Raw genomic sequence first — 6,234 nt, 5'->3', positions numbered from 1 at the left:
CAATTTTTACTCTACCTCCCTTACTTGATTTTCAAAATCCTTCCAAATCCTTCCATGGCCTAGGACCATTTCATATTTTTCTTGCAGGTTTTGGATGTAGAAGTTTTGACTTTGTTGTCTTCTGAGTATGCATTTTGATCTTACTTGTCACCATAATAACTTTCAATAGTCAGAGTTTTTTCTTGTTTTGCTCATTTCCCCAGCATATTACTTGACTTTTAACTGTTTGTTAAAGTAGGGCTTTGCTTCCAGGGTGGGGGGCACACTGTCTCAAGCTTCAGGGGTTTTGTTCAGCTATTTTTAGAGATACTTCTAGGGACTTGAAGGTTATAAGTGACTCAATAAAGTTAAGCTGTTTACATTCCCATATGGGAATATGATAAATGCAACTCCTAAGAACTTTATCATTATTAAAGTAGTTAGAAAGAGTCTACATGGTCCGAGGGCATAAGTGAGTCAATTATATTGGGATGATCTCAAAAAAATGAAGGGGTGAGTGATAGGGATGCAATGAGAGAAGAGGGAAAGGAGAGGAAGAATGGGGGAAATTATCTAGCATTAAAAGAGGCAAGCAAAGAAAAGCTTTTACAGTGGAAGGGAAAGGGGGAGATGGATGATGGACAACACTTGAACCTCACTCTCATCAGAACTGGTTCACAGAGAAGAATATATAGATATAGATATAGATATATAGATATATATACATATATGTATGTGTATATATGTATGTGTATATATATGTGTGTGTGTGTGTATATATATATATATATATATATACACTCAGTTGGATATAAAAACCTATCTTGCCCAACAGGGAAGGAGGGTGGTAAGAAGATAAGAGAAGGGGGGAATGATAAAAGGGAGGGCAGATTCAAGGAGGCAGTGGTCAGAAGCAAAATCTTCAGTCCCTCTGAGAACTCTTCCTAACTGAAAAGGTAGTAAGTGAAGGGTTACATTCTTCACCAGAGCCAGAAATTTTTCAGTCCCTTGAACAAATCTTTTAAGGTATATTTGAAATCAGGGAATCAAAAGTATCAAAAGAAACACCATCTTAAACTAAAAGGGATATTTATCCCTACTATCTCAGGTGATCATTTCATAATCCTATTCACAGCAAATACACAACAATATATGCATGTATAACAGATGTAACACCGTACAGAGCAGCACTTGAAATACTACCTCTGTAACTAGATAATTAAATTACATATAGGACAGATCAAATGGACAATCTAACAGTATGAACATATCTATGGTACAGAAGTAAATAGTAACAAATAGCAAATAAAACAAAACAACAAAATCACTAGTAATATATCAATAGTATATAAAAATAACATGCATAAGTATTAGTTCATACACAACTAACAAACAGCAGAAGTGTACATAGTTAAAAAGCAAACAATACTGCGAATGTATAACACCAGTACACAAGCAACTAAGCAAAAGGACAAACTAATAAAACAGAATCATAATTCAAATCATACAGTAATTGGCATGTGGATCAGGTAACACATACAATTATACACAAGGAGTACTTTATTTGTGCAAACTGCAGTATTGTCATATGGCTATGTGGATTATTATTGTCATTTATTATACTGTTCAGAAAATTTATTCATTATGCTATTTAAATCTAACTAGAGGTTATTTGAATCCAGAATGTTGCCCTGATCTCAATAACTCCCCAGCAATGTTGGAGATGACTACAAGGAATTTTGAGTTCCCCTAGGTCCTGGATATACCTAAAACATTCTTGCTTTGCATCTCCATACCCAGGTATTGTTTTGGTTCTACCCAAGCCTGAGTTTTGGGTTCCTCTTTATGTTTTGGCTTCACCCAAATTTTATTGAATGCTTACATTTGCTCATATCTATCCCAATGTACCTTGCTTTCAAGTTGCCCTCTCAGAAAAATTACTTAACTGTGTTATTTGTGGTTATGTGGGGACTCTTGTCTAAATCCTATATAATATAAACCTTCCAGATCCTGGGAAAGGGGAAACCCTATCTCTTTTCCAACTCACTCTCCTCTACCAAACAACCTAATAAATTTCTTTCTAAAACAAACAAAAAATGAATATTCTGTCAGTTGTCCTCCATTTTTCAGTAGTACTGATTTTCTCCAGGAAATGGTATTTGTCATCCATCTAACTTCTGCTGCTTAGCTTTCACCATGTTTACCATTCTGTACCAGTTAGTGCTACTACAGGAGATGCCACTTACACCCCTCTTCCCAGATGATAGGTCCTTTAACCCACAACACTTAAGGAGAAAACAAGCCTACAAAGAGTTTGAGATCTAGCTGAAGCTGGATCTTGTCCAGATTAAATTTTGGACATCTGAAGGATATCAGTAGACAAAACTAAAAGAAAAAGAAAGACACACAAAATACAATAGAATTGTTATTGTGATCTATTTTTTTTACTTAAAACATCAGGCCCTGACTGATCTGCAATGTATAGAAATGGAAATTAAACTTAATAACATGAAGTCAGAGAAAATAGCAGGAAAGGCTCATGAAATATGTATGGGGGGGAGGGTCGGGAATTCCATGCTGGAGGTAAAACACTTTTAAAGGTAGTCAGATCTCAGGTATCAAAATATTTCAAAAAGAAGATTCCAAAAGAATTTAAAAGATTGGGAATAGTACTATAGTCAAAATAAGAACTCAGGAATAGCAATGGTAATACTAATATTTTATATTTATATAGTACTTTTAAAGTCAGCAAAGTACTTTACATAGCCTCTCTTGAGTTCAAAACAACCTTGAGGGTAGATATTTCAGGTATTTTTATCCTCATTTTGCAGATGAAGTAACTGAGATTCATAGAAGTTGAGTAACTACAAACAGAACCATTTCCCCAAAGGTAGACTCAAGGAAAGAAAAGAAACTATCATCTATATACTTACCTTCTCAAAAAGACCATAGGATCATAGGTTTTAAAATGGAAGGGACCTTAGATATCATCAAGACCAACCCTTTACTTTTACAAGTGAAGAAACTAAGACCCAAAGAGATTAAGTGACTTATCCAGATCACATAGCTAGTAAGTGTTTGGGCAAAGATTTTAACCCAGGCATATCATCCTGACTTCAAGTCCAGGACTCTATCTGGTGTACCATGCTACCCCTTTTTCTATTTTTGCTCTTTTATATTTATTTGCAGTATCTCTATGGCCTAACATATGGTCAATTTTAATTTTAAAAATTCCATGTGGCATAGAGAAGTGTATATATTCTTTTGGGGTATAAGGGTGTTCAGGGAGGACTAGCACCTTTGGTCTGAGAGCTTTCTGAACCTTTTTCAGGGCTGCTCATCCATGTGGCACCCAACTCTCGCCTGTGACTCCAAGAAGCTGTATCATGTGCAGAGGCCACATCCTGGTAGACTGTCTCAGTCGACGGGCTAAATCGGGTTGAGGATATCAGAGAGGCCACAAACCCATCAGTGAGTTGGGGCTGTCTACCCCGAGCATGTGAAGACTTCTCATGGTAACATAGGCAGATGAAGATAATTTGTTTCAATAGTCACAAAGGCAGCCAAAGCAAGTGCAATTGATCACTGAGAAGTTGGTCAAACATCAAAGATGCCAAGGTCATCCACTGCATCCTGGGCCATTGCCAATCATCTTGACTTTTGTCTTGTCACTGAACTTTGATGACTCTGAAAGAGTCAAAGGCTGACAACTTCATGCAACTCTGCCTCATTTAAATCCAATTCACCTACAAGTTAAGACATCATCCTATGATGTCATTGGTCCTCTGAAAACAAAAAACAAAAAAACAATATTTTTTGGCAGTTCCATTTAGTTACCCTAAGTCTCTTGGCTCTGGTTTTTCCAGCAATCTATCCAGTTCTGTATTTTCCCTTTTGTTTGTCTTTATGTTAGACTTATCCAAGACTGAGAGACATTGAAATCTCCTGTTACTGTGGTATTACTGTCTATATCTTCTTATACATCAGTTAAATTTTCCCCTGTGCATATTGATATTAGGACATTTTGAACATATAAGTTTAATATTGATATTGGTTTGGTATATATGGTTCCTTTCTGAAAATGTAGTTTTATTTACCTTTTTTTAGGCTTTGAATGCTTGCTCTGCCTTCTCTGATAGCACTATTGCAATTCCTGCTTTTTTGGGTTAACTTGATGCATAATCAATTTTTCCAGCCCCTCATTTTTACTCTGCATATGTCTCTTTTGAAATATATGCCTTGTAGTCAATATATTATTGTATGTGATATATAACAGTTTTGTTTTCTTATTCAATATCAGTCTTATTCATTTTATTGGATTATTTAATCCATTTACATATAAAATTATGAGAGTTGGGTTTTTATCTTTCTCTATTTGTATCTAATGCTGCTTTTCCAAATTATGATCTTCCCCTCTTCCTTTATAAGCAGAATGNTCTTATTCATTTTATTGGATTATTTAATCCATTTACATATAAAATTATGAGAGTTGGGTTTCTATCTTTCTCTATTTGTATCTAATGCTGCTTTTCCAAATTATGATTTTCCCCTCTTCCTTTATAAGCAGAATACTTTGTCTTCTTCAGCTATTTTAGGTTAACTTATTTTAAAGTGTCTCTATTTCCACCAGCTCTCTTCTTCTCACTCTTAAGCTTCACACCCTCTTGTTTGTTACCGCTTTCCCTAGTTTGGAAGTTTTGCTTATTAGTACCTTTTTCTTTTATGCTATAGCCTAATTGTTTAATTGTTCCTCCCTTTTTTCCTCCCAATTAAATAGTCAAGTGAAATCCTCTTTTCACTTCTCTCTTCCAACTTCCTTTGTTATTTTTTAAATTTCATTTTCTGTGCCTTTTTCTAGGATTTCTTAGGATTTCTTTCCTTCATTCTCTTCATTATTTACTTTTAATTTCTTTCTATTCCAGGCTTTTACTTTTTGATTTATGGCCCTTATACTTATTCTTTCTTTACCATAAAGCCTATCTAGAAGAATATTCAAATAATCAAATGGATCTATGATGTAATTGATGTGTCTACCCCCAATGTAGCACATTAGCTGTCTGTCAATAATCATCACTCTCCACAGGTCTAGCTCATTCTTCATTTTTGTTCATATATTTCTTTGATGATATCTTTTGTACCACTTCATAATTCTGTGTAATCTATTGTAATATATTTGTAATAAAATAAGAAATGTCCAATGAGACCCTAGTCCTTATAGACATGCGCATCATGTTTTGCAGATACAATCCCTACAGGTCAAAATAAAAGGACATGTTCTGTCAAGTTGTAATTCTTTTTTCCATCATTCACAGCCTGCCTTTATCAGAGAGAGGCTTTCTAATCAATTCACCCTCATAGTCAGAAATAGTGATAACCAGCAGGTGCCCTGCAAAGATGAAAACCAGAAGCTGGTAGCCGCAAAAAACTCAGCAGCCAATTAACAGTTAACAAACACACAGAGACATTATTGGTTCAAAGGAAACCACCAATGTCAAGTCAAAAGCAAGATCAGGAAATGCTAACACACGGAGCAAAGGTTAAGAACTATATTTCCAAAAAATGGGACAACAACTATTAGAACAGAAGTTTTCATGAGTCTAGTTCATAACTATTGCCATGTTATAAATATGTGTTCTTGCCTCTATCTGCTCCTAACAAAAGAAAATAAATATTAATGTTTGTATGCATAGTATACTTTATACAAATCCTCTAAGTGAAGTTGCAAGAAATAACAAGTTTTGGAAGGAAAATAAGTCCTTAAATTAGCAACTTCAACAAGAGATTCTGTGTAATGCTGTTAGCTTTACTAGGTGATCTAAATATGTTATTCTAATACCGTCCAATATTGTTCACTGGTATTTTCTGATGTCTAAATTATTCATGGCAGGCAAGAATTCTTTATAAAGAGTGTTAAACTTAATTTTTCTTACCTATTGAGATAGTTTTATTAGATATCATAAAAATGAGCTTTGAGCCTAAAGAATGTTAGAAATATTTTTAAGAAAGATTAAAGAAATCAGTCAGTTCATTGCCAAATATGTTTTAATCACTGTCTTAATATATTGATTTATATTGATAATAATATCATTTTTACAAAAATCTCTGACACATTTAGTATAACTATCACAGAAAAAAATGATTCTTTTTATTATTGTTGCCCCTCATTATTTTTAAATACACAAATAACATGTTATCAAAATATGGAATAATATGATTTTGGGACTTCTTAAAATTCCCAGGAATCCAAACTTATCA

Source organism: Vombatus ursinus, unplaced genomic scaffold (genome assembly GCF_900497805.2).
Source record: "Vombatus ursinus unplaced genomic scaffold, bare-nosed wombat genome assembly UNPS02014775.1, whole genome shotgun sequence".
NCBI lineage: Eukaryota > Metazoa > Chordata > Mammalia > Diprotodontia > Vombatidae > Vombatus > Vombatus ursinus.
This window is presented reverse-complemented; position numbering follows the sequence as displayed.